Source organism: Capsicum annuum, chromosome 6, assembly GCF_002878395.1.
Source record: "Capsicum annuum cultivar UCD-10X-F1 chromosome 6, UCD10Xv1.1, whole genome shotgun sequence".
Taxonomy (NCBI): Eukaryota; Viridiplantae; Streptophyta; class Magnoliopsida; order Solanales; family Solanaceae; genus Capsicum; species Capsicum annuum.
The window spans coordinates 213,399,449-213,423,186 of NC_061116.1; the positions used below are offsets into that span (position 1 = coordinate 213,399,449).

General features: G+C 36.2%; 1 long non-coding RNA gene across 1 annotated transcript; it reads left to right on the top strand.

Annotated features, from left to right (window-relative positions):
- The first annotated feature begins 20,144 nt into the window (after nt 1–20,144).
- Nucleotides 20,145–21,711, top strand: LOC124899346. Its single transcript, XR_007056789.1, has 2 exons — nt 20,145–20,277; nt 21,455–21,711. It is a non-coding gene; the product is annotated as an uncharacterized LOC124899346 (long non-coding RNA).
- The last annotated feature ends 2,027 nt before the right edge of the window (nt 21,712–23,738 follow it).

Sequence of the window (23,738 nt, forward strand, 5' to 3'; positions counted from 1 at the left end):
ATGTAAACAAATGTATGCAACTCTCTTTGTCAAACTTTAAATGATGCAAGGTGGTCATGTCAAATCTCTTAGCAAAATATGTTTACATCAACAAAATCCCTATCTTAAATCTCTAAATCATGCTCAAAATACTATGTTATTTGAGTAAACAAATTTCAAGCCATAAATCATGCATTAAAAATCCTTTACATTAAGATCATAAACTTAAAGTCATCACAACAGAGGAATTTCATAAGTTGTGCTCTCAAACAATCTTAAATTTAAATTTTCATACATATACATGTAAATCAATTTAAGGGGGAAAGGCCTAAAGGCCAAATCAACAATACAATTAAACATTCATAATGCATAATAAATCATGTATCTCAAAAACACCTTTCTAAATTCATGCTTGATAATCTTTAAATCATGTTCTAGTGTTTACAAGCCCATGTAGTTATTAGGATAAACCCCACGCACCTCAATTTAAAAATTTGATGGATGATTCTTGAAGCCTACGATTTGGGTCTTTCAAATATTCAATCAATCTTGAAAACCCACGGTTATATCTTGAGTTATTTGGGTTTTCTTGTTTGAAACCCTAAGGAGTGTTCTTGATGGGTTTCGATGAAAATATCAATAATGAGGTCATTTGGATTAAAACCTGTGTTTATGTTGATAAGGTGGTGGAAAATACCCAATATACCCTTAATGAGACGAACTAAAAATATAACTGGGAGCCTGATTTCATGGGCCACTGCGATGCGCCACAATCGCGGTGGCTCACTGGAAATTGACGAGTGGGATTCTTAAGGTCACCGCGACGCGGAGCCATCGCGTTCTCCCACCGGTTGGGACCTGAAACTTCAGCGCGACGTGCCACAATCATGCTATTCTACTGGAATTTGGCAACTTCTAAATGGGCCTCCTCCGCGACGCGCCAAGCACCAAAATGACGGTGTTTTACGAATAGGACTTAAATTAGCCATAACTTCTTGCACGAGTATCGGATTTGGGCGAATCTTATATCAACGGAAAGCACATTCAATTTCCCACATGATAAAAAGTTGAAATTAGGGAAATTGTATATGGTTTAAACTTTACTCACTTTAAAAGTAAAAAAAGAGACTAAGCTTCTTTGACACAATTCTACTCATTTATCTCTAAGAGCATATTACCACGAGCTACCGCATAGACGATTTTTGTGGGGTGTTACACTACCACTAATACATCACAACCTCTTCATATTCTTTGACTGCCACCACCATTATCACTTGTAATTCTACCTCTTCCACAAACTCAACTAGTACCATCTCTACAATTTATCTATACTAACAACCATCTCCACCATCACAACAAATAACATCTCCAACTACCACCAACACATCATCAATAATCATGTATTCATATTTCAGCCAACACAATCAACACCTTAAACTACTAAGATCAAGCAACATCACATCACCACAACCACCTCCACCATCAATCACCACCATCATAATAGTCACTATAATACCAACCATCACAATTATCACCACCAATATTACTAATCACTAACATCAATCATTGTCACTGCAACCACCATTATAAGCCATCTCCACTATCACTAATAAACATAAACGTTTTTTCTCAATCAAATACTAACAATTTAGTTGTATTAAATTACACACATTTTAATATATTATTATTTTTTAATTGTAATTTTATGATAATTACAAATAAATTTTTTTTACACATTCAAATGTTGAAAAATAAATAGTCTTAATCATTCAGCTTTCAGATCTAGAGACAACATCTTAATCATTCAGATGTGCTTTCAGATTCAGACGTCCGAATCATAAAAAAATAAATGGTGCCTAAGACTTTCTACACTTAGAAAACTTTTCAAGCCTTAAACTTCCCATGCATGCAACTAAGAGTTAAGTCAAGTCAAGAGTTAATGGGGTGTTACTGTAACGCCCCGAAAAACGGGTCCCAGAGTGTCACATGGTGCTTGAGGCTACAAGTAGCCCCAAGCTAACCCTTTGATCCATTTTCATTCAGTTCAACACAAATCAACGAGGTTTCCATAAATAACCCTCAAATATCAACCGAGTATATGGGGTGTATGTAGTTGTATAAACATCATCATCATAAATATTTATAAGAAATATGCAGGATGTATGAAAGACTCACATAGCCCAAAGAAAATCATCATAATCATGAGAGGATGAAATAAGTACAATAACACATGTGAGTCATCATATAATTTGTCAATCACTTCAGTTCATCAAGAATATCAATTCTCATAATGTAAATATCATTTAAATATTTCAAAAGAATAACTTTCACAATTCCACTTTCAAATCACTTCACCATTTACCATAGACACAAGGAAACACACACACACTGGGAGATCCTATAACCGACATAAACTATGTGAGCTACATAGAGTCCAACGTACAACCCACGTTGGGGAGAGCCGTCCTATTCTTGCCATCGGAGTAGGACTATCGATATCAAATCCACATAAACTAGTGATCACTATATAAATCAGCCTCAAGCTCACTCATATGGGGGCATGTAGTTCTAGGAAAGTAAGGTCGCTTTATACCTCCCACTCGGTGCTAAAGATTTCTCCCCGACTTAGCTCAGATCATTTCAAAGACAATCCATAACAAAACGATTTCAGTAATATATAAATATACATCGGGAGCCATCATGCTTTACATCTATCAAATACAACCACGTTGTGGATTTCTTTCACACTCGAGTTCAAAACAACTCCATTAAGACCAAAAGGTCAAATCATTCAAAATATCTCAAATATTCAACATCAACGTGCTTATAACACATAGTTTCTCAAAAACACACAATTTCCAATGGGGATTCACGACCCAAATATCAAAATCATGATAAATATCATTCAAGATTCAAGCTTTAAATCTCCACATATGTAAATTCATCTTTCAAAATCATAAACATCAAGATTTCATAATAATCATCATAAGATATGGGTTCATGCTTCAAATTCGTAAAAATCAAATAAAAATCATGTCTCTGTAAAGAAAATTACTTTTGGGCACAAGAACGAAAGAGAGTTCCTGTTGAAAAACCCCACATACCTTGAATGATGAACTTTAGATCGATACTCATTTTTGAGATGTTAATTGTGCCTTTGAATGATGGTTCTTGGATTTCTTGAACTAGAAACTTGGAATCTTGAATAAATTTGCAGAGTTAACGGTGAACTTTAGAGGTTCTTGAAGTTGGATGTAGGAGCTTAGGGTTTTATTTTGGGGGGAATTTGATAAAATATAACATATAATGCTTCTAATAGGCTTTAATATAAGATTTGGATGGATTTTGGGTGAGGGGGAATGACCAAAGCACCCCCAAAAATCTAATAATTCTCGAATCTGTCTTTTGGTGGACTGTTTTGATAGTCTGAAGTAGATCAACCATAACATTTTACTCCGATATCCAAATTGGATCAAACCAATTTCATTAGAAATAGGACTCTCATATCATTTTGTTGATTTATAGTATCTAACCCAGTTCATTGTGTACGAGGAGTTATGATCATTTGAAGTTGACCCAAAAATTCGCTTTTGATAGGCTGAAGTAGATCGACCATAACTTTTCGCTCCGATAGACAAATTTGATGAAACCAATTTGATTGGAAAGAGGACTCACAGAGCTTTTCGTTGATATATAGTAGATCACCCAGATCATTTGTAAAAGGAGTTATGATCGTTTAAAGTTAGAGAAAAAATACTCCAGGCCTCAGTACTTTTTCTTGCACGTTTTACTGTTCACTACTATTCACAGTTCGATCGGAATGTTCATAACTCGTCGCTCGGGTGTCCGTTTTGGATGATCCACATATCATTGGAAAGCTTATTCAATACTCTACGGAATGGTGTGTCATAATCTAAGATATTCCGCATGGAAAATTTATAATTCATTCTAGAAGATAGAACCCAACACATTTACGCACAAAATTTCAACGAAAAATTTTCTGGGGTATTACATCATCTCCCCCTTGGAAACATTCGTCCTCGAATGATGCTAGCATGCCAAGATTAGATAGGGAATAGAACATACAGCTGAAACCATTCGTTAGACTCATCACCACAATGTTTATCACTCCAAAATGCAACATAGAATGCATAAATTCAGTAAACTACAGTTGAACACATATTAAATGACAGCTGAACTGCTGCAACTTTTATCAAAAGTGCATGATTTAGGAAAGAACGATACCTTCTGCTTGATCAGAGTTCGCGAAAAATAGTTGCGGGTACTTGGATCACATATCCGCCTCAGCTTCCCAAGTTGCACCCTCAACAGATTGGTTTCGCCACAACACCTTGACCAAGAGAACTTCTTTGTTCCTTAGTCTTCGGACACTGAAATGAAGAATTTCAACAGGAATCTCATCAAAAGAAATATTTTCTTGAATGTCAGCACTCACAAAGGAATCCACTACCACAGCATCACTACTAAGCTTTCTAAGCATGGAGACATGGAATATTGCATGAACAGAGGACAACTTGGAAGGCAACTTGACCTCATAAGCTACCTTCCCAACATGGCTAAGAATTTTGTAAGGACCAACATAACGGGGACTAAGCTTCCCCTTCTTTCCGATTCTCTTCACCCCCCTCATGGGTGAAATTTTCAGATACACTAGGTCACCAACTTCAAACTCAAGGTCTCTCCTTCTAACATCCGCATATGACTTCTGACGACTCTGCACAGTTTTAAACCTTTCCCTAATCAACTTAACTTTTTCCATAGCCTCAAATACCAAATCAAGACCACTCACAGACGCTTCACCCACCTCAAACAAACATATGGGTGATCTACACTTCCTCCCATATAAGGCATCAAATAGAGCCATACCAATACTAGAGTGGAAACTGTTATAGTAAGCAAACTCTATCAACGGTAAGTGATCATCCCAACTTTCCTTAAATTCAAGTGCACAAGCTCTGAACATATCCTCTAAGGTCTGGATGGTCCGCTCAGACTTACCATCGGTCTGTGGATGAAAAGAAGAACTCAAAAGCACTTGGGTACCAAGACCCTTCTGAAAAGCTTTCTAAAATTACGAAGTGAACTGAGTACCCCTATCCGAAATGATAGACAAGGGAACTCCATGCAGTATGACTAGCTCTCAAATATACAGTCTAGCGTAATCCTCAGCAGTATATAAAGTATGATCAGGAAAGAAATGAGCAGACTTAGTCAACCTATCAACCACAACCCAAATGGAATCATAATGGTATCGGGAAGGAGATAAACCAATCACGAAGTCCATATTTATCTCTTCCCACTTCCAGATGAGATTACTAAACTCTTGCATCATACCACCAGGTCTTTGGTGTTCAACCTTAACCTGTTGGCATGTTGCACACTTAGCTACAAATGCTGCTATATCTTTCTTCATGCCACAACACCAATAGATTTCCTGCAAGTTTCTATACATCTTGGTGGCACTAGGATGAATAAAATATCGCGCCCCGTGTGCTTCAGCCATAATCCTGTTTCTTAGATCATCAACATTCGGGACACATAATCTACCCTACAATCTCAACACACTATCTCCCCCTTGGGAGAAAACCTCAACTTTTTGGTCCTTGACTGACTCCTTCAGTCTGACCAAACTAGCATCTAAGTATTGCTTTTCCTTTACTTCCGAAACCAAGGAGGATTCGGAACGACTCTGAACCCCTATACTACCTTCAGCAGAGTCAAACAACCTAACCCCCAATCTAGCCAAACGATGTACATCATGAGCTAACTCTTTCTTACCTTTTACCACATGCGAAACACTACTCATGGACACTCTACTTAGGGAATCCGCCACAATATTAGTCTTGCCCGGATGGTACAGCACACTCATATCATAGTCCTTTAACAATTCTAACCATCGTCTCTGCCTAAGATTCAATTCTCTCTGGGTAAACACATACTGTGGACTCTTATGATTAGTGAAAACATCAACATGGACACCATACAAATAGTGTCTCAAGATTTTCAAAGCAAACACAACAGTAACCAACTCAAGGTCATAGGTAGGGTAATTTTTCTCATGGGGTTTCAACTGTCTAGAAGCATAAGCTATCACCTTACCCTTCTGTATCAATACACAATCCAACCCAACTCTCAAAGCATCACAGTACACCATAAAACCATCAATACCATCAGGCAAAGTCAAAACAGGGGCTGAAGTGAGTCGAGTCTTCAACTCCTGAAAACTCTTCTCACAAGATTCGGACCACAAGAACTTCACTTTCTTTTGGGTCAACCGAGTTATAGGAGACGCTATAGAGGAGAAACCCTAATAGCCAGCTAAACCCAAAAAACTTTGGATATCAATCAGAGAAATAAGTGTAGGCCAATTTCTAACAGCTTTAGTCTTTTGGGGATCAACTCTAATCCCTCAAAAGAAATGATATGACCCAAAAAAGCAACTTACCTTAGCCAAAACTCACACTTACTAAACTTGGCATACAACTTCTGATCTCTAAGGGTTTGCAAGACAATTCGAAGATGATCAGAATGTTCATTCTTACTACAGGAGTACACCAGTATATCATCGATGAACACTATGACAAACATATCTAGATATAGTCTGAACACTCAATCCATGAGGTCCACGAAAGCTGCTGGGGCATTAGTTAACCCAAAAGACATAACAAGAAACTCAAAATGGCCATAACGAGTTCAAAAAGCAGTTTTGGGATGTAACACTCCCTAACTTTGAGTTGATGATAGCCGAAATGAAGGTCTATCTTTGAGAAATAACTTGCACCTTGCAATTAGTCAAACAAATCATCTATTCTCAAAAGAGGGTACTTAGTTTTTATGGTGACTTTATTCAGCTAGCGGTAATCAATGCACATACGCAAAGAGCCATCTTTCTTTCTTACAAACAACATAAGAGCACCCCAAGGAGAAATACTGGGCCTTATGAAACCCTTATCTAGTAGATCTTTGAGTTGCTCTTTCAACTCCTTATGTTCTGCAGGGGCCATATGGTAAGGAGGAATAGAAATGGGTTGAGTACCGAGAAGAAGATCAATCCCAAACTCTATCTCTCTACTAGGAGGTATCCCTAGGAGATCATCTGGAAAGACATCAGAAAACTCATTGACGATGTTAACTGACTGGAGAGTTGGAGTCTTAGACTTACTGTTTTTGACTCTAACCGAATGGTAAATACACCCCTTGGAAATAAGCTTTCTAGCTTTGAGGTAAAATATAAAATGACTCTTGGGTGACACAGAATTCCCAGACCACTCAAACACAGATGCACCCAAAAACTAAAACTTAACCACTCGGGTCCGACAATCAATAGAGGCATAAGAAGAATACAGCCAGTCTATACGCAGAATCATATCAAAATCTACCATATCTAACTCAATCAGATCAGCCAACAACACTCTATGAAGAACGGTAATAGGACACTTTTTATACACTTTCTGGGAAACAATCGAATCACCCACATGGGTAGAAACTAGGATAGGCTCAGGAATAATCTCAGGAGGCATTTCAAAATTCACAACAATCAAAGGGGTAACATATGAGAAACTGGATCCAGGATCCAACAAAGCATACACATCAAAATGAAATATACGAAGCATACCAGTAACAACATCGGGAGAGTCCTCCTGTTCCTGGTGGGATGGTAAAGCATAGAATCTATTCTGGTGTTGCCCGCCAGCATTGCTAGAAGAGGTACCTTGGGCTAGGGCTGGGCGAGTCACTGGAACTGGAGCACTAACAGTCTGAGTTTGGCTCTAAGGGCGATATTCACGACGCCCTTGTCCATCTTCTGGACAATCTCTAACTCTGTGACCCATGTCACCACACGAAAAAAAACCCCTCTTCTGACCCTAACACTCACCCGAATGAGCCCTACCACACTTAGGACACAGGGGAAGATTTGGCTTACTACCAGCACTGTACTAGGACCAGGATACATATGACCTGCTACCTTGCTCCTGCCTACCTCTAGGCACGGTAGCATTAGCAGATGATGGTGCTGGCATAGACCAATGATCCTAATACTGAGGGCGACTCCCTCCCTGCGATCTAGTCTTACCCTATCCATGCTTCTCGGACCTAGCTCTCTTATTCCCTCTCATTCTATCTCTTTCTTGAATCTTGTTTACCTCAATCTGTTGGGCATGAGTCATCAGCCTAGAAAGATTTATCTCACTATTTGGCATAGCAGACCTACACTCCTTAACCACATAACTAGACACTCCAGTCACAAACTTACTCATATTAGCCCGATTATCAGCCACTAAGTCAGGAGCATACTTGGCCAACTGATTGAACTTTAGACAGTACTCCCTAACAGTCATAGAGCCCTATCTCAAGTTCATAAACTCTTCCACCTTCGCCTCCCTCATCTCCAAAGGGAAAAACTTATCTAGAAATGCATCCTGGAACTATTGCCAAGTGGTAGGGACAGCTCCCTCACCTCTACTTTTCCTTCAAGCAACAACCCAGTCATAAGCAAGGTCTTTCAACCTATACGCAGCCAACTCCAATCTATATTCCATAGATACATGCATTACCTGAGTAATCTTCTCCACCTCTTCTTAAAACAACTGTGGATCCTCATCAGACTTGTACCCATAAAATTCCAGTGGATTCATCTGCATGAAGTCACAGATCCTGGCAGCAGCTGAATCACCTCCTTACTGCTATGGATCCGAGGCCGGGTTGGCCTGAACATTTGCAGTAACAACTTGGGCCAGCGCCTAAAAGGCTTCCTAAAATTCAGCATGAGACACGTTTTCATTCAAAGGGTCATTGGTGACCATTATTATTTCTTCTCGCTCGACGTGGAGGCATATTTCTGAAAGAGGAGAGCATGAATCAATAGCAGAGAGAGACACTATAAGAACGATAGACTTCTGAAAGAAAGAATCACACTTTCTCCTAAAATACCTTGTAGCCTCTTGCTCATAGATGTGGCGCACTCTACACACCGATGATCAAAACTCTACTTAACGCGGCTTGTCAAACTCCCTAGGACCCCTTAAAACCTTAAGATCTGATACCAAGTTTGTAACGCCCCAGAAAACGGGTCCTAGAGCGTCACACGGTGCTTAAGGCTACGAGTATCCCTAAGCTAAACCTTTGAGCCATTTTAATTTAGTTCAACACAAATCAATGGGGTTTCCATAAATAACCCTCAAATATCAACAGAGGAATCATCATCTAAGAATAAAAGAATTTCAGAAAGATAACAAAATATGACTTATTAGTCAACTCCCAATATCTATACAAGTCTGACAAGAGTTTAAGAAAATCAATAAAACCAGCGAGCCATTGAGACATGCCCCAACTGAATTATACTCAGTTATCAAATGTCAAAAATTCCATGAAACCAACATTAGACTCGGGAGCCATCATGCTTCCCATCTATCAAAAACAACCACATTGTGGATTTCTTTCACACTCGAGTTCAAAAAAACTCCATCAAGATCAATAGGTCAAATCATTCAAAATATCACAAATATTCAACATCAACATGCTTATAACACACACTTTCTGAAAAAACACAATTTCTAATGGGTATTCACAACCCAAATATCAAAAGTATGATAAATATCATTCAAGATTCATGCTTTATATGTCCACACATGTAAAACAAACATCAAAATTTCATAACAATAATCATAAGATATGGGTTTATGCTTCAGATTTGTAGAAATCAAATAAAAATCATGCCTTTGTAAAGAAAATTACTTTTGGGCATAAGAACGAAAAAGAGTTCTTGTTGAAAAATCCCACATACCTTGAATGATGAACTTTAGATCGATACTCTTTTTTGAGATGTTAATCATTCCATTGAATGATGGTTTGTGGAGTTCTTGAACTAGGAACTTGGAATCTTGAATAAATTTGCAGAATTAATGGTGAACATTGGAGGTTCTTAAAGTTGGATGTAGGAGCTTAGGGTTTTATTTTTGAGGGAATTTGATGAAATATAACATATCATGCTTCTAATAGGATTTAATATAGGGTTTGGACGTATTTTGGGTGAAGGGGGAATGACCAAAACGCCACTAAAAATCAAATAATTCTTGAATCTGTCCTTTGGTGGACTGTTTTGATAGTCTGAAGTAGATCAACCATAACGTTGTACTCCAATATCCAAATTGGATAAAACCAATTTCATTAGAAAGAGGAATCTCATATATTTCCGTTGATATATAGTATTTCACCCAGATCATTGTGTACGAGGAGTTATGATCATTTGAAGTTGACCCCAAAATTCGCTTTTGATAGGTTGAAGTAGATCGACGATAACTTTTTGCTCCGATAGATAAATTGAATGAAACCAATTTCATTGGAAAGAGGACTCACAGAGATTTACGTTGATATAGAATAGATCACCCATATCATTATGTACAAGGAGTTATGATTATTTGAAGTTGGAGCAAAAATATGCTAGGCCTCAGTACTTTTTCCTGCATGTTTTGCTATTCACTACTATTCACGGTTCGATCGAAATTTTCATAACTCGTCGCTCGAGTGTCCGTTTTGGATGATCCACATATCATTGGTAAGCTTATTTGAAGTGGATACCTTTAGAAATAACCAATCATAAACTTGAAATTCCAACTCCCTTTTTCTAACATCAGTGTAAGAATTTTGGCAACTCTGAGCTATCTTTAGTCGCTCCCTAATGACCTTCACTTTCTCTACCACTTGATGAACAAGATCAGGCCCAAACAATTGGGTTTCATCCATTTCATACCACACAATTGGGGATCTACATCTCCTCCCATAAAGAGCTTCGAAAAGAGCCATCTAAATACTGGAATGGCAGCTATTATTGCAGGCGAATTCTATCAATGATAAGTGTTCCACTCAACTACCCTTAAAGTCAATCATGGAAGCCCTTAACATATATTTTAAGGTCTGAATGGTGCGTTCTTCTTGACCATTTGTTTGAGGATGAAAGGCGGTGCTAAGGTTTGTCGGGTACCTAAACCTCTCTGAAAAGACCGCTAAAATAAGAAGAGAATTGTGTACCTCGATCAGTTATGATAGACACTGGAGCCCCGTGCAACTAAACTATCTCTTGGATTGTAATACTTAGCATAATCATCCCCCAAATAATTAGTCTGCATAGGGAGAAAATGGTCAAACTTAGTCATCCTATCTGTAATCACCCAAATAGAATCATATAGGTTTCGGGATATCGAAGGTCCTGTAATAAAGTCTATGTTGATCATCTCCCACTTCCACATAGTCAAAGCATTCTCTTGGAAAGTGCCACCTAGTCTCAAATGTGCTACCTTAATTTGTTGACAATTTAAACACTTACACAAAGTTAGCAACGTCTCTCTTCATGTTATTCCACCAATAAATCTCCTTAAGATCATAATACATTTTAGTAGTGTCAGGGTGAACAACATACCTGAAAGTGTGAGCTTCATCAAGAATTCTTTCTCGCAGCTCATCCATATTCAACATGCATAACCTACCTTGATACCTAAAAATCCCATCACCTCTAATTTTATAAGCCTTCACCTTTTGCTGACCAACATCTCTTTTTAATCTGCATCAAGATAGGTTCCTCGATCTCCTTCTCCTTAACTTCTGCTTATAGGGTGGATTTAGCTACCTCGTGAACGAATACACCTCCATCTTTAGAATCCAGGAGTTAATCTCCCAAATTTGCAAGTCGATGAATACCCTTCACCAAATTTCTTTTTCCTTCCTCCACATGAGAAATATTGCCCATAAACATATTTTTAAGGGCATCAGCCACCACATTGCCCTTGCCTGGATAATAATATAGGCTCATGTCAGAATCCTTCAACAATTCCGGCCACCGCCTCTGCTTGAAATTCATTTCTTTCTGCAAGAAAACATACTGTAAACTTTTGTGATCAGTAAATATATCAACATGCACCCCATAAAGATAATGACGCCAAATCTTTAATACGAATACTACAATTGCAAACTCCAAATCACGAGTGGGATAGTTCCTTTCATGCACCTTTAAATGTGTAAATAAATAAGCCACAACCTTTCGATGCTGCATAAGTACACACCCAAGTCCCACCCAGGACACATCACAGCACACAACAAAGCCCTCTGTTCTCTCAGGTAGAGTCAAAGCTGGTGCGGTAGTCAACTAGTCTTTCAATTTCTCAAAACTGTTCTTACAAGAGTAGGACCACAAAAATTTTACCTCTTTTTTGTCAGTCTAGTAAGTGGAGCAGCTATGGAGAAAAAACTCTTTACAAATCTTCTATAATACCCTGCAAAACCTAAAAAGCTCCAGATATCGGTTGGAGTCGTGGGTTTGGTCCATTTTCTCACTACCTCAACCTTTTGGGGGTCAACTTTAATTCCCTCTCTAGAAAAAATGAGCCCCAGGAAAGCAATAGCAAAGCCAAAATTCACACTTGGAAAACTTTGCATACAACACATGATCTTTAAGGGTGTGAAGGATGATTCAAAGATGATTTTCATGATCTTCCTAATTCATAGAGTAAATCAAGATGTCATCGATAAAACCTATGATGAATAGATCCAAAAACTAATGAAACACCCTATTCATTAGGTCCATAAAATTTGCGGGGGCATTAGTCAGTCCGAAGGACATCACTAAGAACTCATAGTGACCGTATCAGGTTCAAAAAGCTCTTTTAGGAACATCAGCCTCTCTAACCTTCAACTGATGGTACCCCGAGCGAAGGTCTTTCTTGGAAAAGTATTTGGCACCTTCGATTGGGTTAAAGAGATCATCGATGCTGGTAAGAGGGTATTTATTCTTAACTATGAATTTGTTCAGCTGATGGTAATCTATACACATACGAAGGGAGACATCCTTCTTATGCATGAAGAGTATCGAAGCACCCCAAGGACAGACGCTAGGATGGATAATGCCTTTTTTAAGAAGGTCTTTTAGCTTCTTTTCAACTTTTTCAATTCTACAGGAGCCATTCTATATGTTGTGTAACACCTTGCATTTTCAAGCTAGAATGTAGACCATCATTCCTATGCGTCAATGTTCCAAAAGCCTTCCTATTGATTGAGTCTTGATAAGCATCTAAAATTTGTTTAGATTTTCATTCAAGCAAGCCACCATGAATTCCACCACATCGTGGTAGGTATCGTGATGACCTACTCAGCGCATCGTGGTAAGCCTTAAAAACAGAATTTCTTTTGAACCTTTTATGTCTAAGGGTAGTCTCGTCTTTTCCCTACAATTCCTAATCGTATTAACTGGTGATTAAAAATCATTTTTAGGGAAGAGTATGTCCATTTTTACATAAATTTCTCTAGAATAAAAACCCTAACCTCTCTCCCAAATATCAAGAACTCATCCCTAAGATCAAGAATTCCATGAAAGGAATCAAGAAATGGGCTCCATCTATCAAGATCCGGGTTCCATCTATCAAATTTTATAATCTAAGGCATGTGGGACTACTCTAAAAACTTTGGGCATAAGTTTAAATGTTTTATCAAGATTAAAGATCCCCAATTATGATTTATAATGAAGTATTCAATATGATTTTCAAAAAGTATACATCATGGGACTGTTTTGGTGAAATCAATGGTTGACTTGAATCACTTTTCATGGAAATTGAATTATAACTATATGTATGTATGATTTCATGTACTTTTTCAAGATTGATTGAGAGCATGATTATGAATTCCCTCTCTTGTTGTGAACTCAAGTTTACATTTTTCTTTGTGAATGATTTAAAGTGCATGCCTTAAGATTTGAAAGTGATTCTTTGTTAATATATGTGTGGTGATAAATTATACAGTGTGGGAATACCTTTGGATATGAATCGAGGTCACAAAAATCCCCTAACTCAAAGACGAGTTGAAAATAATTTCATCGAGTACGTTTTAGTGGATACTTTAACTTGGGTCAACTTTCGTCTAGCATAACTCCTGTTATATAATAAACTTGGTGGGCTTCTATATATCAAATGAAATGTTTTTGAGTCATCTTTCTAACGCAATTGATTTTTTCTAAATCTAAAATCGGAGAAAAAAGTTATACGCAATTTACTTCAACATGTCAGTCTATCAAACCGAGGGACTGCTGCGGCGTGTTTGATTTCCTCAGGGTTATTTTGGTATTTTTCATCATCCGAAACTTCTTCCACACGATTTAAATCACACAAAACACTCTATAATCCATTTCTTTTATCATTTTTAATCTCTCAATTCCTCTCCTCTCTCAAGAGTAAAATGGAGACTAGGCTTTCATTCAAGATCAAGAATCAATCTCGTAAGTTTGAATTATGAATTGAGAGCATGAACTATTTGAAATCCCACTCTTATTTAGATGTCTCTTAACTTCAGAAGATATGATGTGTTCGAAATGTGATATTGGAAATATAATTCAATATAAAACCCTTGACTTTGTTTATAACTTGATTATGATTTTTGAATTGAAGAGAGAGGGTTTTACATGTTGGTAATTGCTGAAAATATATATATATATATATATATATATTTATGTTTGTCGAAATGATTGAAAAGAATGACCTTTGCGTAATTTGATAAATGTTTTGGAAGAATGTATCTTTCGAAATTGTTTTAAGTATGGTGGTCTAATCTTTTAATTTTGAAAGAGAAAACTATAAAGGATATTTTATGGCTCAGAATTATGACTTGCAAGTCTTGGTATGACGATACCAAAGCAGATAAATTCATGATAAAACTCAGAACGGGATACAGATTTTATTAAAGATTTTAGATTTTGAATTCAAAAAGATGCATGTTTAGAATGGGTTAAAAAATAGGCACTAAGAGAGTTAGGTGGTTACCCGAAGAAGGAACAAATCATATGATTCATTGCTCAAAATCGTATTTTGCCGATACGGGTATATTATTATATGCTGGCCTAGTGCCCTGGGGCATATCAGATTCAGATACTTTAACCCTTACGAAAAACTTGGGTTGGGGGCTTGGCCGTCGAGTTAATGGTGGGTCCCATATTCCCCGTGGGAAACTTTCAGATATGTAGGGTATACCATTTACCTCAAAAGTAAAAAAATAAAGAATGGTTTTACATCTACAGATTTGCATTGAATTATTATTTTAAGTTGCCCATGTGTTTTAAATTATTTCTTGCTTAACATTTTAATGAAATGCTCTCACCTATGTTGTATATAAAAGTAAAGTATTTTGGATTGCTCTGCATACCAGTACATCTGTATTGAGCCCCCCTCTATCTCAGGATCTGAGGCACAGTCTTAGGGTCAAGTTCAACAATATGTTTGAGTGCATCAGAAGTTGCAATTGTTGAGCCTCACTTACTTTGGAAGCCCTGTATTAGATTTTGTTATTGCTATTTCATTTTGATCCATGGCCCGACTTAGGCTTATCCCAGATTTCAACCAAATATCATTTTCAATTGTTAGAGATTTCGCAGACTGATGTTAGACGTTGTTTAGAGGTTTACGTTTTCCATTTCAGATTGTTCGATTGAATTATGATATTGACCATGATTTCATTTTATTTTATATTTTCATAGTTCCTCTTTCTAAATGATGGTGTATATGATTGAAAGTTAGAAGGTCTCTCGACCCTTTATGGTTTGGGATCCTCTTTACGGCCAGGGCCTCGGTTCGGGTCATGACAAACTTGGTATCAGAGCATGATTCATGGTCCCAGGGTGTCTGCGAAATCGCGTCGGGTAGAGTCTTGTATAGGATATGTAGCGCACCATACTGATAAGAAGAAGGCTATAAGGCATTTAGGAATGTCTCTCTTTCTTCATGTTCTAGTTCATGTTTTGGAGTCAGAATGTTCCTCTTTCATACTCTAATTCGTGCCATGGTGTCGCCCATACGAAAGAAAAGTTATCCTAATTCGTTATCCTAATTCTTTCCTTACTCTGGTGTTCCCAGATAATGCTTTCTGATTTACTAGCAGAAACTTTAGAAGCCACATAAAGGTCTTGAGAGGAGCTCGCTAGTGTGTCATAAGTCCCTCAATTTTAAACTTATGTCCTCATTCTTATGAGGCGTTCAGTTAAGATAGAGTAAGATCTTTATTCTTAAGTCATTGAATATTGTGTGTTAAGTTTCTATCTCTTGTAATCTTGTTATCATTGTGTTGTTGAAACTAAAAGTCTAGTGAAGCCATCTGGGGCTCTTTCGATTCACTAGCATAGTTGTTTTATTATTCATCTCATTTTCCTATTTAAAATACAAAATCAAAGTCTATTGAAGCCGTGTGAGGCCTATTTTGATTAACTAGCAACATGTTGTTCATCTTGTTGTTCTTGTATTGGTTGAAAACTAAGGGTTTAGAGGTGTAGTGACAAGAAAAGTTGTAAGGGTAATTTATTGAATATATATAGCTGAATCGTTTTGCATATGATTGAGTTAGTAATAAAGTGATATATCCTTGTATGTTAGGTTAGTAGAAAATGGAGAAGGAGTTATTGGTTAAAGTAAATTATTTTTTTTTTGAAGTATGAAAAGAGTTGTTGATAGTGTTTGTTGTGCTATAAAAGTATAGGTTATTGGTGAAAGTACTTAGTGGGTGAATGTTATCAATTTAGGCTTCCTTGAGGTTGCAAGAGGGAGTTTAGTTGAAACTTATAGAGCTATGAAAGAAGTTTAGGTGTATAGATAGGTAAATAGTAATAATGTGTAGAAGAAAGATGCGTTAATAGATTGTAAATAAGATAGGCCATATGATTATGATCGATTATTGTTGTTATGAGATTCTAGTGGGCTAGTGTTTCTCGATGTCTTATTCTATATCTTCCTAGTGAGAATTGTATGTAAGGTGGGTTATTATATAAGATTAAGGTTGACCATGTCTATTATATGACTTTACCTCCTTGACCTTTTTTTTCTTTAGTGGTTGCAAACCAGTACTTCATGTGAAAAGGTATGAAGTAGATCTTAAGCTAATATAGTGGTGTCATGGAGGGGATTGTGACTATAGGTAGTAGTTAAATGAAATGAGTATTTGGCATTGATTTCTCAATTTGATGGACTGGTATATTATGTTGCGTGCTTTACTTTATTTGTGGTAGATGTTTGATGCTAGATTATAGGCTTGAATTGTAGATGTAGAATTTGATGGTAAGAATAGTATCTAATGATTAATGATGTATGTTTTATGGGAATGAATTAGTAGGCTTGATATGATCTGGGAAAGAGCCCAAATTAACACTTGATAAAAAGTTTAATTGGTAATTGTGAGGTATATGTATATATGAGGACTAGTGTTAAAATGATGATTTTTGGGTGAGTCATTAAGTGGATAAGGGCCTAAGTATATAAGCATAAGTTGCACCCCCCCCCCCCTCATGGTAGTATGGCATTACTCGTTAGGTAAGATTTTATGATATGAGTTATACGATTAACGGTCTAATGTTAGAAAGTTAGTAGTGGAGAGTGGATTTTTATGTGATAACGAGTGAGGTTGTATATGCTCTTGGGACTACGAGTTGTGACTTGATGATGATAGAGGATGGTGTAAATCAATGCCCTCAGAGTATACTTAAAAAGGGAAAGTGTAGCATTTATGTGTATAAGTGTTTTGCCTACCTAGTTTATATTCTTGAAAATTGTGGTATGGAGAAGTTTGGGGAGTTATCGTATAGCGTAATTTAGAGTTGAATTGAGAAAATATGAGTGGGCAATATGCGCCTTTGGTTTAGTTTTACAAAGTTTGTTAATTTGTAAGTTATGTGATTTGAGGTGTAATGCTAGTATTCTAAGGAGTTGAAGAAGAGGTGTTGAGCGATTCGAAGCATAGAAGCCCATGCCCATAATGATGTTAGTCATGAGTTATGATTTTGGAGTTATAGGAAGTCATGATTAGTATCCCTGAGGGGGAAATGTCCCTGAGAGGATTTAGTGTCTTTATATTAAAAAAATGAATGAGAAGAGTTGTATTCATGTATATGTCGATATCCCTTGGTGATAGGGCATGTGAATGCATACACTCATGGGAGTGGGGGGTTGTAGAGTGATGGCTATAGCGAAAGTTAAGAGTAACATTTATCGAAAACCAAGGCCTTCGGGGTATAGATCATTAGGGAGAGTTAGAGTTTAAGTATATGGTGATGTCTCTTTTATGTTGAGAGTTGTGACTTTGATCTAAGAGGGAGATGGTGAGTTAAGGTAGTTTTCCAAATTTTCTCATTGTGGCAAGTTAATGAAGAGTCATGATGAACCTACTCATATTCAAGAATATTCCTCCCACTTCAGTTTAGGAGTTCATTCTACCAAGGTTTTATGAATTCAAGTCCTGTTGATGTCTAACGTTTGAGTTCTCTATGTATGTCATGCCTTAACTCGATGTCCAAACAAGAAGCAATAATGTTCCTCAATGACCCAATACGTATCCAAGCCATATGTTATGTTGCTTGTGATCCAAACCTATGTCTCACAACGTGCTTGGTCATAAGGAAATATGTTCCTGTATGTCACTGAATCATTTTATGTTGGAATTAGACAAAGCGGTAAAGTTTTACAAACTTATTACTGTTTCAGATCTGAAAATGAGAAGCAATAGCTTCATGTATTCACCTTTGTCTCAATCATTGACTTTATGAATTTGAACCTTATGTTATACAAATCATGAGATTTGTGCACCCATGTTTCTCATCATAGTCTGTCCTAAGAAATCATGTTGTGTTGTGGTTGTGCCGAACGACTCTATGCTTACGATTCAGACACCTGATATCTGAAGCACCCTGTCTCTCTTCTATTGTATCTTTACTTCATGTCCCTCCTTGAGTAGTATTATAAGTATAAGCTATGAACTAATAAGTGTTACTACCATTCATGACGTTTATGCTCGGGTCCCTAAATGACCCTCCGGTAGTATGATGGTGGTTGTCGAAGCGTGGTGATGTGTTATGTAGAGGAGTAGATGTTCTTGAAAAAAAATTGGTGTTAATTCTAGAGGTAAGGTTATAGGTGAATGGGGAAAAGAAGGAGATGAACTTTTGTTATGTGGAAAAAGTCAGGAACGAGATGTGTGGAGAAAATTTTTGTGAATGTGATTGAATTTGCTGATCTTAGTGGAGGAAAATCCATGAAGTGGGTGTAGTAATGATAGGCTTGAATGTTGAGTTTGATGAAAACTCAACCCATGTACTATGCGGTTAGTATTCCTTAAATTAAAACCCGAGGGTGTTAGACGATAGTGATAAGGTAAGGTAATATTCTTAATGGGATGTAAAGTACAAGGTCCTATAGCTTAAGTTAGCATCTTTTAACTCCAAGTTAGGCTTTAATATAGCAGTACTAAGTAGTGGGACTCAAATTCTTGTGGCTAGAAGTGTGGTTGGGGATTTGTAAGTTGAAAAGTGTGAAGTATGTAATTTATTGTTAGGGGCATAGACAAATACTGTCTACAAGTTTAAGTATTTTCATTGTATCTTGTAAGATGGAGAATGTTCATATTCTTATGCCCCACGAGAATCTTATCTCATGTATTGTACCAATCTTAATCATGGTCTATGATCATCAAATAAACCCCTACCATGTCTGGTGCAGATGATGATTCATAGAACTCATGTGCAAGATCATCCCTACGTAAAGTCCCATTGCCTCATGTTTCGTGCTTTCACGTTTCGCTAGTTGTTATCATGAAGCTTGTTTGATTCCTTTGCATATTTTATCGAAGAAAAATGTTCAATGTCAGACTGCGTTCTTTATTCTACACTTTGTTAATATATGTGTGGTGATAAATTGTACAGTGTGGGAATACCTTTGGATACGAATTGAGGTCACAAAAATCCCCTAACTCAAAGACGAGGTGAAAACAATTCCATCGAGTAAGTTGTAGTGGACACTTCAACTTGGATCAACTTTCATCAATAATAACTTCTATTATATAATGAAATGGGTGGCCTTATATATATCAAATGAAAGGTCTTTGAGTCCTCTTTCCAACGCAATTGATTTCGTCAAAATCCAACATCAAAGTAAAAAGTAATACCCAATTTACTTCAGCCTGTTAGTCTGTCAAACCGAGGGACTGTTGTGGCGTTTTTGATTTCCTTAGGGGTATTTTGGCATTTTTTGTTATCCCAAACTTTCTCCACACGATTGAAATCACCCCAAAAACTCTATAATCCTTTTCCTTTATCAGTTTTAATCTCTTAATTCCTCTCCTCTCTCAAGAGTAAAATGGAGACTAGACTTTCTTTCAAGATCAAGAATCAATCTCGTAAGTCCAAGATTTCCAAAGAACAAATCAAGATTCAAGTTCTACTCTTCAAACCTTATAATCTAAGCGACGTAGGATTTTCCTAAATCTACATAGGTATGATATATTCTTATTAATCATGTTAAAGGTTTAGAAATTAGGAATTTCCAAAAAGGGGGTTTTGAATTTATAATTAGATTCATGCTTTTAAGGTTTTTGATGATATTAATTTGGTCTTGAGGCCTTTCCCCCAAATCTGATTTATAACCATGTTTAAGTAGATATATGTATGAGTTTGATGAGTTTGAATTATGAATTGAGAGGATGAACTATTTGAAATCCCTCTCTTATTTACGAGTCTCTTAACTTCGTAAGATATGATGTGTTCGAAATGTGATATTGGAAATATAATTCAATATAAAAGCCTTGACTTTGTTTATGACTTGATTATGATTTTTGAATTGAAGAGAGAGGGTTTTACATGTTGGTAAGTGCTGAAAATATATATATATATATATATATATATATATATATATATATATATACACACACTTATGAAAAGAAATTTCAGGGGTTGTTGAAGCTCATGACCACCATATGTTTGTTGAAATGATTCAAAAGAATGACCTTTGCATAATTTGATAAATGTTTTGGAAGAATGAATCCTTCGGAATTGTTTGAAGTATGGTGGTCTAACCTTTGTATTTTGAAAGAGAAAACTGTAATGGATATTTTATGGCTCAGAATTATGACTTGCAAGTCATGGTATGACGATACCAAATCAGATAAAGTCATGATAACACTCAGAACAGGATACAAATTCAAAAAGATGCATGTTTAGAATGGGTTAAAAACTGGGCAATAAGAGAGTTGGTGGTTACCCGAATAAGGCACGAGTCATATGATTCATTTCCTGAAATCGTATTTTGCCGATACGGGTATATTATTTCACACTAGCCTAGTGCCTTGGAGCATATTAGATTCAGATACTTTAACCCTTGCAGAAAACTTGGGTTAGAGGCTTCGCCGCTGAGTTAATGGTAGATCTCATATTGCTCGTGGGAAACATTCAGATATGTAGGGTGTACCACTTACCTCAGAAGTAAAAAAATAAAGAATGGTTTTACATCTACATATTTGCATTGAATGATTATTTTAGGTTGCCCATGTATTTTAAATTATTTCTTGCTTAACATTTTAATGAAATACTCTCACCTATGCTGTATATAAAAGTACATTATTTTGGATTGCTTTGCGTATCAGTACATCTGTATTAACCCCCTCTCCATCTCAGGATCTGAGGCACAGTGTCGGGGTCCAGTTCAGCAACAGGTTTGAGTGCGTCGGAAATTGCAATTGGTGAGCCTCCCTTACATTGGAAGGCCTATATTAGAACTTGTTATTGTTATTTCATTTTGATTCATGGCCCGACTGGGGGCTTATCCCAAATGTTAGACAAATGTCATTTTCAGTTGTTAGAGATTTCGCAGACTGATGTTAGACGTTGTTTAGAGGTTTATATTTTCCATTCCAGATTGTTCGATTGAATTATGATATCGACCATGATTCCATTTTGTTTTGTATTTCCGCAGTTCCTCTTTGTAAATGAATGGTCTATATGATTGCAAGTTAGAAGGGGTCATGTTTCGGGATCCCCGTCACGGCCAGGGCCCCGGTTCGGATTGTGACAGTTCCTTATCTAGAGTTTGACGAACCTTTTGTAGGATGTGAAAACATATTATGTTTTTATATAATTGAGTCATTCTGTTTACTTCTATTTGCTTAACTTAACTACACAATGATTGTAGTTAATTGATGAATGTCCAACGATGACCGTAGAGTGATTTTGAATATTTTTTTAGACTTTTGGAAAGTCTTTTTCAAATATAATTTTATACCCTAATTTTTAAAAACTATCAAAAGCACCTATATCATCGGATGAAGTATATAACAAAACCTCATTTTTATCAACATTATTGAGATTTAAAAGTAACAAGCTTGATGCAATCTAATTGAATAGATTAATAGGTTAGCTAGGGTTAATTCGAGAGAATAACACTAGGAAATTACTACACTTATTGGTCGAGAGATATCACTTAACCTTTTTAGGGCGAGCTATTGACGTGATTAATATACAATAAATAAACCCCCCCCTCCCCCCAAAAAAGAAAAAAAAATGTTAGCATTTGACCATGTTTCATCGTGAAAATAGAAAAAATTAGTTTTTATTTTCGAAGTTAACAATGATATTTGAAAACGAAAGTTGTGTTTGGCAATGAAATAAAATTGAGATTTTTGAATTTTATGGATAATTTGGAGTGAAAAAGTGACAACTTATGTTGTTTTTGAAATTTTAAAAATTCTCGAAAAATTAAAAACAATTTTTTATTTTAATTTTATGATCAAACATGTTTTCTTGAGTTCAATTCTAGGAAAACGTGAAACTTATGTAGTAGGATACTCTTTATTAATACAATTTGATTGAAATATAGAAAGTCAATTTTTTTTGGTTAATTATTCTCTACTGAAGTATAATAGCAAAGTTGAACAAAGCAAGAACAAAAAAAACTACTCTCTTTCACTCTAACAAAAACAATGGTATCGCCAAAACGACCGACCAGTTCCCTACCGCCCATCGGAAAGAAGAGACTATCATCATACATCATCATATCGTCCAATGATCGTCCATAGGTTCCACAACTTTTCACTTATTTTGTTTTGTTTTTTGTTAAGCGTTTTGTGAGTAAATTGATTTTGATTTATGTGAATTGATCTTTTTAGTATATGCTCTAAAGTGTTAAAGGTACACTCAAATTTCCACTTTATTCATTCATTTATTTCTTTTTTTCTTTGTTTAAGCGTTCAATTAGTAAATTGATTCTTTTTTATTGGTGTGAATTAAATTTTTTTGGTACATGACAATGCGGCATCGGAAAATAAAATTGGTTCCGCCATCAGAGAGGCCGAAGAAGTTATGCTCGATTGATCAACCAGAATTTGGTCAGAGACGTCTCAATAAAAGTACCCAAACTTTAATAAAATGCATAAATATATTCACATACATATAAAAATAGTAATAGCATAATAATTTGGAGTTATTTTTTTTTTCTTCTATATTTTTAAAAGATACATAACCTTCAAATTCACATATTTATATGATTTTAATAAAAGTAAGGATTAGTTCTAGCTAATAAGATACTAGTGTTTTGCTTGCAACACATTAACTTGGATCTTCTTGTTAAAACTTTATTTATTAATATAAAGTGTGAGTTGTTTAATTCAAAATTCTAAAATATTTATGGCAAAAATTAGAAACTTTTTTCTTTCTTTTTTTAGATAATCTTTTTAAACGTATTTCAGAATTTTCATTATTATTTCAATGGAAGTTGAAACCATAAAATTACAATTAAAAATTTTGAAGCCTCAAAATCTTGGGGTACTAAAGTAAATACTTTATTAGCCTTACCCTTGAGCCACCCTTGAATTTGAGGGCAGGGCTGATGATGGAAAATTTGATGATGCAGCTAATGGAAAAGTTGTCACACCTGTCACAGAAGGCAAGCGTGAAAAGTAGCAGT